The 13,464-nt window shown below is 50.6% G+C and overlaps 1 pseudogene; it reads left to right on the forward strand.

The window, feature by feature from the left end:
• Positions 1-10,897: 10,897 nt before the first annotated feature.
• Positions 10,898-13,464, forward strand: LOC148140921 (uncharacterized; annotated as a pseudogene).

Below are 13,464 nucleotides of genomic sequence, written 5' to 3' on the forward strand. Positions count from 1 at the left end.
CATTTCCTGAACTTCAAGCTGCAGAAGCAGAGTCAATGATTGGTCCCAGTCTCAGTAAAATACCCAATAAACAGATGAACAGATTCCTGTCACCAGTTCCCAGGAGGATCACACTCAGGTTGAGTTACCCGCAGGGAAACAGAAACTGTCAGAATTGGATTCCGCCCCCGCCCGCCCCCGCACCGGCAGGAATCAGGGTGTGGTCTTTGTATTTAAGGCGCCCAGGCCCAATGGGGAAGTCTCTCAGGTCTTTTTTTTTATTTCAAAAATATACTTTATTCAGAAATATTTTGATGATCTGTACAATCAGTCAAGCCATACATATGTAAACATTCCATTTCTTTGCATACAGAGACAGTAATCATTCATATATACAGGTCTGTACAATTACTCTCCACATTTTGAGCTGAGGCGTCAGCAGAGCCCAAATGACTGCATGGGCCCCCTGTTCTTCGTTAGGCAGGCAGATGTTACACGGTGGTCTTTCCCCACCGCGTCTTGGCGGCAGCTGCCCCAAGCTTCAGCGCGTCCCTCAACATGTAGTCCTGTACCTTGGAATGTGCCAGTCTGCAACACTCAGTCGGGGTCAACTCCTTCAGATGGAAGATCAACAGGTTTCGGACAACCCAGAGAGCGTCCTTCACCGAGTTGATGATCCTCCAGGCACAGTTGATGTTCGTCTCGGTGTGCGTCCCGGGGAACAGGCCGTAGAGCATGGAGTCCCGCGTCAAGGCGCTGCTCGGGACGAACCTCGACAAACACCACTGCATTCCTCTCCAGACTTCTTCTGCGTAGGCACATTCCAGAAGGAGGTGTGTGACAGTCTCGTCCCCCCCTCAGCCTCTTCGAGTGCAGCGTGCGATGCGGCTGAGAGTCCGGGCATGCATGAAGGATCTCACAGGCAGAGCCCTTCTCACCACCAGCCAAGCCATGTCTTGGTGCTTGTTGGAAAGTTCTGGCGATGAGGCATTCTGCCAAATGGCTTTGACAGTCTGCTCAGGGAACCGCTCGATAGGATCCGCCCTCTCCTTTTCCCGAAGGGTCTCAAGGACACTACGTGATGACCACTTCCTGATGGACTTGTGGTCAAAGATGTTTTTCTTCATAAACTTCTCCACGAAGGACAGGTGATACGGAACGGTCCAACTACTCGGAGCGTTCCGCTGCAGCGAGGCCAGGCCCATCTTCGCAACACCAGGGACAGGTAGAACCTCAGTACGTAGTGACACTTGGTGTTTGCGTACCGGGGATCCAAGCACAGCTTGATGCAGCCACACACAAAGGTGGCCATCAGGGTGAGGGTGGCATTGGGTGTATTTTTTCCCCCGTTGCCCAGATCTTTGTACAGCGAGTCCCTTCGGACCCGGTCTATCTTTGACCTCCATATAAACTGGAAGATGGCCCGGGTGACTGCAGCGGCACGGGTTCTGGGAATAGGCCAGACCTGTGCCATGTATAACATCAATGAGAGTGCCTCACACCTGATGACCAGGTTTTTTCCCGCGATGGAGAGCGACTGTAGCTTCCATCTGCCCAGTTTCTGCCTCACTTTGCTGATACGCTCCTCCCAAGTCTTGGCGCACACCCCAGCCCCTCCGAACCAAATACCCAGCACCTTCAGGTGGTCGGTCCTGACGGTGAAGGGGATCGAGGATTGGTCGGCCCAGTTCCCGAAGAGCATGGCCTCGCTCTTGCCTCGGCTTACCTTGGCCCCCGAGGCCCGTTCGAACTGGTCACATATGCACATGAGTCTGCGCACGGACAGTGGATCCGAGCAGAAAACGGCGACGTCATCCATGTACAGGGAGGTCTTAACCTGCAGGCCCCTGCTGCCAGGAATAGTCACCCCTCTCAGGCTCGCATCCTTCCTGATGGACTTGGCAAATGGCTCCATGCAGCACACAAACAAGGCAGGAGAGAGAGGGCAGCCCTGCCTGACTCCAGATCTGACTGGGAAGCTATCTGATTCCCACCCATTGATTGAGACTGCACTGACAATATTGGTGTAGAGCAGTCTGATCCAATTGCAGATTCCCTCCCCAAAGCCCATTTTGGAGAAAACATCTCTCATATACCTGTGTGATATCCTGTCAAAGGCTTTCTCCTGGTCCAGGCTGATCAGGCAGGTGTCCAACCCTCTGTCCTGCACGTAGGCGATCGTATCCCTGAGGAGTGCGAGACTCTCAGCGATCTGCTTGCCTGGTACAGCACAGGTTTGGTCAGGGTGAATCACCGACCCCAGAGCAGACCTGACCCGGTTGGCGATTACCTATGACAGTATTTTGTAATCCGCATTCAACAGTGAGATTGGTCTCCAATTTTTGAGTTCCTCCCTCTCCCCCTTCCGCTTGGAGATGAGGGTGATGATGCCTTTCCTCATGGATTCACTCATGGTACCTGCCCGAAGCATACTGACATACACCTCCAGCAGGTCCTGGCCAATCAAGTCCCACAGAGCGGAATAGAGCTCGACCGGTAAGCCGTCGCTTCCGGGAATTTTATTCTTTTCGAAGGACTCGAGGGCCTTGGTCAGCTCGTCCAGAGATAGCGGCTGGTCCAGTCTCTCCCGTGTTCTGTCGTCTAAGACCTCCGTGATAGAGGACAGGAACGACTGGGTGGCCGTGCTGTCGGTCGGCTTCGCTTCATACAGACTGGCGTTGAAGGATTTACTGATCCTCATGATGTCAGCCTGAGATGACGTCAGCGAGCCATCTTCTTCCTTCAGGCTGCTGAGCACAGAGCTCTCTTTGTGCACCTTCGGGAAGAAGAAACGTGAGCACGTCTCGTCCTGCTCCACCGAGCAGACCCTGGACCGGAAGATTATCTTGGAGGCCTCCGAAGCAAAGAGCGAGGCTTGCTGGCCCTTCACCTCCTTGAGGTCCTCAGTGACATCCACCCCCATCGTTTGCTGCCGGAGCAGGCTCTGCATACTTTCCTGGACTGGGACAGTTTCCCCCGCCTCTCTCTCGCCTCCTGAACACCTTTGAGGATGAAGAACCTCTTGATGTTCCCTTTTACTGTTTCCCACCAGTCCGCTTGGGACTCAAAGAGGGGCTTCACGGTTCTCCAACCTGCGTAGTCCCTCTTGAGCTCCTCAATGTTTCCCGGGGTCAACAGCTTTGTGTTCAGCTTCCACGTTCCCTTACCAGCCCGCTGCTCGTCCTGTAGGTGACAGTCGGCCAGCAGGAGGCAGTGGTCAGAGAAGAACACCGGCTTGACGTCGGTGGATCTGACCGAGAGCGTTCGGGACACAAACAGGTAATCTATCCTTGAGCGGATAGACCCGTCTGCCCGTGACCAGGTGTATTTACGCTGCGCTCCGTCTGCAGGGGCGCTGAAGACGTCGTGTACCTTGGCATCTTTTACCGTGTCCATCAGGGCTCTGGGCGTGGCGTCCAGTTTACTGTCTCCCCCGCCGGATCGTCCATCTGCATCAATGATACAGTTGAAGTCTCCGGCCAGAATGACCGGCCTGGACGTAGCCAGCAACAGTGGAAGCTGCTGCAGGACGGCCAACCGTTCCCTCTTACCCACTGGGGCGTACACATTAATCAGTCTCAGGGGAGCATTCCTGTGCATGACGTCGGCGACGAGGAGGCACCCACCCACCACCTCCTTAACCTCGGAGATGGCGAAGTTGCCTCCTCGCAACAGGATACCCAGGCCGGAGGCGCGGCTATCGTTGCTCCCCGACCAAACTGACGGCCCATGGGCCCACAAGCTCGACCATCTCCTGTAGCTGCTGAGGTGCGGTATCCCACACTCCTGCAGGAACAGGACGTCGGCTTTAACATTGGCCAGGAAGGCCATCGTAGAAACACATCGCGTAGCCGATTTGATGCAACGCACATTGATGCTGGCAATTCTTATCCCCATTTTAATAGTTTACGAGGTTAACAGTGTCCATTTGCTGCTGGTCTTGCCCCTCTGGGGTAGCTGTGTGCATCCCCGTGGTGACGGCAAACTGCTGGACCCTCCCAGGGCTGAGGTGGCACAGAAAACTGCTCAGGATGAGCAGCCCATCAGAGGTATATAAGTAGATCCTACTCTCACCCTCCTTCATGTCACACAGCATAAAAGAGTGACTCCAATGTTTCCCGTTTACTCTTCGTATATCCATACAATCTGAATTCTGTATCCTTTTCCCTTCTGTCCTGATCTATCTTGTAATTGTAAAGTGTCCTTCAGTACTTATTACACTCCCCAACCTGAGGGCTACGTGTGGCTGAGGGGTGAATTTCTCCTGATTTCACTCACATCTCACAGCCGGGTCAGTGTTAATCTTAGAATCCCTGCAGTGTGGGAACAGTCCCTTCGGCCCAACAAGTCCACACCAACCTCCAAAGAGTAACCCACCCAGTCCCATTCCCCTGCCCTATTATCCTGTATTTACCTCCAACTAATGCACCTCACCTACACATTCCTGGAAGTGAGGCAACTTACTGTGGCCAATTCACCTAACCTGCACGTCTTTGGATTGTGGGAGGAAACCGGAGTACCCAGAAGAAGCCCATGCAGACACGGGGAGAATGTGTAAACTCCACACAGACAGTCACCCGAGGCTGGAATCGAACCCAATTCCGTGGTACTGTCAGGCATCACTGAGCTACCGTGCCATGTTCTTGAAGAGCTCTTGGTTAATGACATCTGGAATCCTCGGTGTGCCAGACTGAAATATTGTGCTCACAATGTCTTAATCATTCCACAACAAAAGACTAACTGTGAAGATCTGTAGCTCTTCATTGTTGGTCTGTTCACGATCCGATATTGTAAAGGGTATAAACATGAGAATTAGGAGCTGGAGTAATCCATTTGATTCCTTGAGCCTGCTGCACAATTTAATCAGATCTTGGCTGATCCAGTCATGTTTTAAGTGACACATTGTCATCTCATCCCAATAACCTTTGATCCCTTTGATGAACAGGAATCTATCTAGCCCTGCCTTAAAAAAACAATACTTGTAGACCTATGGATTTATCATTGTATCTCGATCTGCATGCCTGTTGGTTTAGGTGAGCCTGTCAGTGTGTGTGTGTCCAAGTGTGTGCATGTATGTACTGTCGCTATCTAACATTGCATCAATGTCTATTTCCCTTTCGCTGTAATTTCTCCTTCTCCCTATCCACCCACTGGATCCCTCTGTCTGACTGAAATGTGGGTCAAATACTCAGGCCACATTATGAACTGGAATCACTTTCCCCTGAGCGACCTGACACTGTCAATGGAGATCAGGTGGTTAAACAAGATCCTGACACTGAAGTCCATCTAAAAGCTGAGCTGCCAGCTATCGATGCTCTGACCATGAATCACGGTGACAATGTTCAGCTCATGGGGTTCCAGTGTCTGAGGATCCAATCCTGAAGATGGTCATTTCTGTACATTTTGAGATAAGCAGGAAGATTATAAGGTTTGTTTTAAAGAGTCACTGGAGAGATTTTCACAGAGACAGAGCCCCTTGTTATTTGTGCAGCAATGACTGAGGACACTAACTGGGAGAAAACTCACCAAGATGAATAATAAAGACAACACAGCTAAAGCTGCAAAGACCTATGGGACATTTAATTTAAATGCTGCCTGTTTTCGGATGAGATGTTGAACCAAGATCATGTCTGTTCTCAGGAATTTGTGTAAAATATCAAGAGAAACTGTTTTGAAGAAGAGCTGGTGATTTCTCCCGAAATCATCGATAACACTTGTCCTTCAAATCCCACTGAAAACAGGGTGAGTGAGTGGATCTTGAAGACTATTGGTGAAGAAAGGATGAGAAAGTGGAGAGTGAAGGATTGAAGGAAGAGGGACTGGAGAGTATGACGATGCTGCCCCTTTGACAAGGTTATTTTGTCCTCAGCTTTTTTCAAGAGGGGTTGTAAAGGCAGAGGTGCCAATATGTCTGTAAATGGCTACTTTAAACAATGGCAGGGGAGTAGCCAGTTCTCCCAGCTCAGGTCATTTTCTAGTTTGGTTTGTTTTCAGCAGGCAGTCAGAACTTGCTGGTAGCAGAGAAGCTGCTACAGTTAAAAAAAAGGTTCCATGCTTCAACAGATATTTCTTGCCTGACTCTTCTCTCTGCAATCTCTCCTGCCTGTCAGAACCTGGGTTTGAAATTCCTTTTTGCCAAGAGATATGTTTGTGGGGCATCACAGGGTTTGGAACAGCTCCTTAGTTAAGTTGCTATATCGGGTCAGTTGTTATTCCGAATTCTGTTTTCTTTTGTTCATGTTTCAACTGTAGGGTGTAAATAAGTTGTGTTTTGCTTCAAGCTGAGTGGTTTGACCAGCTGCATCACTCCTGGAATATTCACTTCACATCTGCCTTTAAAACAGGAAAATGTTCGGGTCTGGGTGACCTTCTTAAAGTGTTTTGTGGGGCCTGGCCTGGTCCAGAACACTGATTGAAAGATTGTGCCATGAATTGCTGCCTGGCAATTGTCCTTTGAATATTACTGACATGATCATTAACTATAACTCCATTCACCATTGCAACCTTTGTTACAACAGGAAAATCTTCAGTGCCAGAAATTGCTGTGTCGATCACAATCAATGAGTTAGTGCTTGTAGAACAAAATTAAAGGGACAATTTGACAAACATTTACACACATTCCCATCAGACCACCATGAATTCACATCCCTATAGTGACAATCTCCAACAATCCACCACTTTATCACACTGTCTGAATCCTGTCTGATATTATAAACACAGCCAGATCCAGCTGGGTCAGAATTAGATAATGCAGCCTCTCAGAACAGAGCCCGAACACAGAATCAGACATTCAATAGAGTCAGTGTGGATACAAGAGAGAGTCTGGGACACAATACAGGAATTGGTGTGCTAAACAGAAGAGTACTAACCTGGAATAGTAACCAGGGAACACCCAGTCTATCAATAACCTGGGACACACTTGGTTTATCACTAACATGGAGTAATAACCTGGGACACACCCAATCTATCACTAACCTGGAGCTGTAACCTGGGACACACCCAATCTATCACTAATCTGGAGCTGTAACCTGGGACACACCCTGTCTATCACTAACCTGGAACAATAACCGGGGGCACCCGGTCTATCACTAACCTGGAACAGTAATCAGGGACACACCCGGTCGATCACTAACCTGGAACAGTAACCAGGAGGCACCCAGTCTATCACTAACCTGGAACAGTAACCTGGGACACACCCAGTCTATCACTAACCTGGAACAGTAACCTGGGACACACCCAGTCTATCACTAACCTGGAACAGTAATCAGGGACACACCCAGTCTATCACTAACCTGGAACAGTAACCAGGGGGCACCCAGTCTATCACTAACCTGGAACAGTAACCTGGGACACACCCTGTCTATCACTAACCTGGAACAATAACCGGGGGCACCCAGTCTATCACTAACCTGGAACAATAACCGGGGGCACCCAGTCTATCACTAACCTGGAACAGTAACCTGGGACACACCCAGTCTATCACTAACCTGGAGCTGTAACTTGGGACACACCCAGTCTATCACTAACCTGGAACAATAACCGGGGGCACCCAGTCTATCACTAACCTGGAACAGTAACCTGGGACACACCCAGTCTATCATTAACCTGGAACAGTAACCTGGGACATACCCAATCTATCACTAACCTGGAGCTGTAACCTGGGACACACCCTGTCTATCACTAACCTGGAACAATAACCGGGGGCACCCGGTCTATCACTAACCTGGAACAATAACCGGGGGCACCCGGTCTATCACTAACCTGGAACAGTAATCAGGGACACACCCGGTCGATCACTAACCTGGAACAGTAACCAGGAGGCACCCAGTCTATCACTAACCTGGAGCTGTAACTTGGGACACACCCAGTCTATCACTAACCTGGAACAATAACCGGGGGCACCCAGTCTATCACTAACCTGGAACAGTAACCTGGGACACACCCAGTCTAGCACTAACCTGGAGCTGAACCAGGGACACACCCAATCTATCACTAACCTGGAGCTGTAACCTGGGACACACCCTGTCTATCACTAACATGGAGTAATAACCTGGGACACACCCAATCTATCACTAACCTGGAACAATAACTGGGGGCACCCGGTCTATCACTAACCTGGAACAGTAACCAGGGGGCACCCAGTCTATCACTAACCTGGAACAGTAACCTGGGACATACCTGGTCTATCTCTAACCTACATCGATCTCCCACAGAAGGCAGTTTAAGAAAAGCAGTTGATTTAACCCAATGCATTCAGGCTGCTTGGCTCAGACATGCCAGCAGAACAAACAGGACACAAACAGAGGAGAAAAGCTTCAAACAAATGGGCATGTCCCAGAGGCACAGAGAAAAATCAGACAGGACAGTGAGACACTAACACTCTCCTGGGAATGATGCTCAGCCCAGAGAAAATGACTCCTTTCCCATGGGAAACCCAGAACTGCCAGCCTAAGACCTTCCCCAGTGGCAGTAAAGAGATAGGATGTTCCAGTCCATGAGGTTAGATGTCCCATTAAAACAGGATTAAAGACAGAGGAGTTAGCCATCTGTTTACCTTTCCCCCAGCCCAGCCTATCCCACTTCCTGGACAGTACCCTGGTGTTAAGATTCAAACATCACAGATGGAACCTGACCGGGACTGTATGAATGGATTAATGTATGAATTCATTGATGTATTCGAATAACGTAAAGTCTGTGTGAAAAGTGGCATATTGTCCCTGATTGGTAACAGCTCGAGGAGATCTATTTTTCCCAACAGGAAAGGGAATCACATTTGCATATGCATGAATAAACACCGGCCAAGGTTCCAAATTGCTCTGTCTAGTTTTCTTAGGCTGTGGAAATTTAAGAGAAAACCATCCTTTTCAAGGGCATCATCACAGCTGAGCCTGGGCAGTGGTTACAAGCCTTTAGACCAGGAATGATGAAGCTGTTTGGCTTCTTCCAATCGATGTGAAAATTAAAATTGTCCATTGGAACCATTTCCCATTTACTCGGAGCTTCTCTGATCTCGGGGTTTCTACATCCTGGAGAATGGGGTTAATCCGCTGTCCCTGTTCCAATCAGAGACTGGGAGGAAGGGGAGTTGGCAACAACTGGTGATGAGAGTCTGGAAGAACAAACCACTTTCTCCCCCGCCACTCCATGTCAATGCTGAGCTGCAGATCATTTCCTGAGCTTCAAGCTGCAGAAGCAGAGAGTCATTGATTGGTCCCAATCTCAGTAAAATACCCAATAAACAGATGAACAGATTTCTGTCACCAATTACCAGATAGATCAGACACAGACAGGTTGAGTTACTCACTTTAGTGCATGGATAAGCCGAGAGGGAAAGGGAGAAAGAGAGAGATTTTGAACTTCAGAAGTTGGGACTGAAAAGTGAAAGACAATTTGAAATGGTGGGTGTAGAGGTGAAAGGTAGGAATAGTGATGGGAATAGTGATGGTCAGTAAACCCAGTGTAGCCAAAGCCCTGGTGGGATCTGTTTATCTATGTCCAAGCCTTGGCTACGTTCGGCAAGAACTATGTGAAAGCCCTTTTTATTTCATTTGAGAAAGTGGCTAAACAAATGGAATGGCTAGTGATCATCGGGGGTATTGTTAATGCAAACAGAGGTGGTGAGGTGTTTGAATCACTATCAGAGGAGGTACCTGAGGAGTATGGGAAGGTCAACAAAACCAAATATGCAGATGAACTAGTGCCAGAGGCCTACAGCTAATGTTTTGAAATCTAAAGAAGGTACCTCATCAGGCTACTTTGAGTTTGAAAGAATCAAACAAAGTAACTTTGAGAGGTGAATAGGGGCATTAAAAATAAATCAGACATATGACGCTTTTAGGGGGAACAGTTATTTTGGAGGATTTGAAAATTCATTCCCTGACTTAGTGTGAACTCATATGGAAGAGCTCAGAGTTAAAAATGCAAGATTAGCAGCAGAATTGGCTGATGATTATTTCAATCTGTGAGGGACAGAATTTGGGCAAAGAGATATCCTCAGGTGGTAAAGGAAAGGGTTGAAGACAATAAAGACAGTTTATCCTTGGAAAGGAGACATCTGGATCACGGGTGGGAGTGATACCTACTGTGGGATACCGCACCTCAGCAGCTACAGGAGATGGTCGAGCTTGTGGGACCATGGGCCGTCAGTTTGGTCGGGGGCCAACGATAGCCGCGCCTCCGGCCTGGGTATCCTGTTGAGAGGAGGCAACTTCACCATCTCCGAGGTTAAGGAGGTGATGGGCGGGCGCCTCCTCGTCGCCGACGTCATGTACAGGAATGCTCCCCTGAGACTGATTAATGTGTACGCCCCAGTGGGTAAGAGGGAACGGTTGGCCGTCCTGCAGCAGCTTCCACTGTTGCTGGCTACGTCCAGGACAGTCATTCTGGCCGGAGACTTCAACTGGATCATTGATGCAGATGGACGATCCGGCGAGGGGGTGGGGTGGATGGAGACGGTAAAGATGCCAAGCTGCACGACGTCTTCAGCGCCCCTGCAGACGGAGCCCAGCGTAGATACACCTGGTCATGGGCAGACGGGTCTCTCCGCTCAAGGATAGATTACCTGTTTGTGTCCCGAACGCTCTCGGTCAGATCCACCGACGTCAAGCCGGTGTTCTTCTCTGACCACTGCCTCCTGCTGGCCGACTGTCACCTACAAGATGAGCAGCGGGCTGGTAAGGGAACGTGGAAGCTGAACACCAAGCTGTTGACCCCGGGAAACATTGAGGAGCTCAAGAGGGACGACGCAGGTTGGAGAACCGTGAAGCCCCTCTTTGAGTCCCCAGCGGACTGGTGGGAAACAGTAAAAGGGAACATCAAGAGGTTCTTCATCCTCAAAGGTGTTCAGGAGGCGAGAGAGAGGTGGGGAAAACTGTCCCAGCTCCAGGAAAGTATGCAGAACCTGCTCCTGCTGCAGACGATGGGGGTGAATGTCACGGAGGACTTCAAGGAGGTGAAGGGCCAGCAAGCCTCGCTCTTTGCCTCGGAGGCCTCCAAGATAATCTTCCGGTCCAGGGTCCGCTCGGTGGAGCAGGACGAGATGTGCTCACGTTTCTTCTTCCAGAAGGTGCACAAAGATAGCTCTGTGCTCAGCAGCCTGAAGGAAGAAGATGGCTCGATAACATCATCTCAGGCTGACATCATGAGGATCAGTAAATCCTTCAACGCCAGTCTGTATGACGCGAAGCCGACCGACAGCGCGGCCTCCCAGTCGTTCCTGTCCTCTATCACGGAGGTCTTAGGCGACAGAACACGGGAGAGGCTGGACCAGCCACTATCTCTGGACGAGCTGACCAAGGCCCTCGAGTCCTTCGAAAAGAATAAAACTCCCGGAAGCGACGGCTTACCGGTCGAGCTCTATTCCGCTCTGTGGGACTTGATTGGCCAGGACCTGCTGGAGGTGTATGTCAGTATGCTTCGGGCAGGTACCATGAGTGAATCCATGAGGAAAGGCATCATCACCCTCATCTACAAGCGGAAGGGGGAGAGGGAGGAACTCAAAAATTGGAGACCAATCTCACTGTTGAATGCAGATTACAAAATTCTGTCAAAGGTTATCGCCAACCGGGTCAGGTCTGCTCTAGGGTCGGTGATTCACCCTGACCAAACCTGTGCTGTGCCGGGCAGGAAGATCGCTGAGAGTCTCCCACTCCTCAGGGATACGATCGCCTACGTGCAGGACAGAGGGTTGGACACCTGTCTGATCAGCCTGGACCAGGAGAAAGCCTTTGACAGGATATCACACAGGTATATGAGAGATGTTCTCTCCAAAATGGGCTTTGGGGAGGGAATCTGCAATTGGATCAGACTGCTCTACACCAACATTGTCAGTGCAGTCTCAATCAATGGGTGGGAATCAGATAGATTCCCAGTCAGATCTGGAGTCAGGCAGGGCTGCCCTCTCTCTCCTGCCTTGTTTGTGTGCTGCATAGAGCCATTTGCCGAGTCCATCAGGAAGGATGCGAGCCTGAGAGGGGTGACTATTCCTGGCAGCGGGAGCCTGCAGGTTAAGGCCTCCCTGTACATGGATGACGTCGCCGTTTTCTGCTCGGATCCGCTGTCCGTGCACAGACTCATGTGCATATGTGACCAGTTCGAACGGGCCTCGGGGGCCAAGGTAAACCGAGGCAAGAGTGAGGCCATGCTCTTCGGGAACTGGGCCGACCAAACCTTGATCCCCTTCACCGTCAGGACCGACCACCTGAAGGTGCTGGGAATTTGGTTCTGGGGGCGGCTGGGGCGTGCGCCAAGTCTTGGGAGGAGCGTATCAGCAAAGTGAGGCAGAAACTGGGCAGATGGAAGCTACGGTCGCTCTCCATCACGGGAAAAAACCTGGTCATCAGGTGTGAGGCACTGTCATTGCTGTTATACGTGGCACAGGTCTGGCCTATTCCCAGAACCTGTGCCGCTGAAGTCACCCGGGCCATTTTCCAGCTTATATGGAGGTCAAAGATGGACCGGATCCGAAGGGACTCGTTGTATAAAGAACTGGGCAACGGGGGAAAAAATACACCCAATGGCACCCTCACCCTGATGGCCACCTTTGTGTGTGGCTGCATCAAGCTGTGCGTGGATCCCCGGTACGCAAACACCAAGTGTCACTACGTACTGAGGTTCTACCTGTCCCCGGTGTTGCGAAGGATGGGCCTGGCCTCGCTGCCGCGGAACGCTCCGAGTAGTTGGACCGTTCCGTATCACCTGTTCTTCGTGGAGAAGTTTATGAAGAAAAACACCTTTGACCACAAGTCCATTAGGAAGTGGTCAGCACGTAGTGTCCTTGAGACCCTTCGGGAAAAGGAGAGGGCGGATCCTATCGAGCGGTTCCCTGAGCAGACTGTCAAAGCCATTTGGCAGAATGCCTCATTGCCAGAACTTTCCAACAAGCACCAAGACATGGCTTGGCTGGTGGTGAGAAGGGCTCTGCCTGTGAGATCCTTTATGCACGCCCAGACTCTCAGCCGCACCGCACGCTGCCCTCGAAGTGGCTGCAGGGGGGACGAGACTGTCACACACCTCCTTCTGGAATGTGCCTATGCAGAGGAAGGTCTGGAGAGGAATGCAGTGGTGTTTGTCGAGGTTCGTCCCGAGCAACGCCGTGACGCGGGACTCCATACTCTATGGCCTGTTCCCCGGGACACACACCGAGACGAACATCAACTGTGCCTGGAGGATCATCAACTCGGTGAAGGACGCTCTCTGGGTGGTCCAAAACCTGCTGATCTTCGAGCTGAAGGAGTTGACCCCGACTGAGTGTTGCAGACTTGCACATTCCAAGGTCCAGGACTTCGTGTTGAGGGACACGCTGAAGCTTGGGGCAGCTGCCGCCAAGGCGCGGTGGGGAAAGGCCACTGTGTAATATCTGCCTGCCTAACGAAGAACAGGGGGCCCACGCAGTCATTGGGCTCTGCTGATGCCTCAGCCGAAGAGTTGGATAGTAAATGTACAGACTTGTATATAGGAAAAATAAATTTCGATGGCTTTATGTAA

The sequence above is a fragment of the Chiloscyllium plagiosum genome, unplaced genomic scaffold (genome assembly GCF_037043375.1).
Source record: "Chiloscyllium plagiosum isolate Xiang-an unplaced genomic scaffold, Cpla_swu_hap1 HiC_scaffold_35, whole genome shotgun sequence".
Lineage (NCBI taxonomy): Eukaryota > Metazoa > Chordata > Chondrichthyes > Orectolobiformes > Hemiscylliidae > Chiloscyllium > Chiloscyllium plagiosum.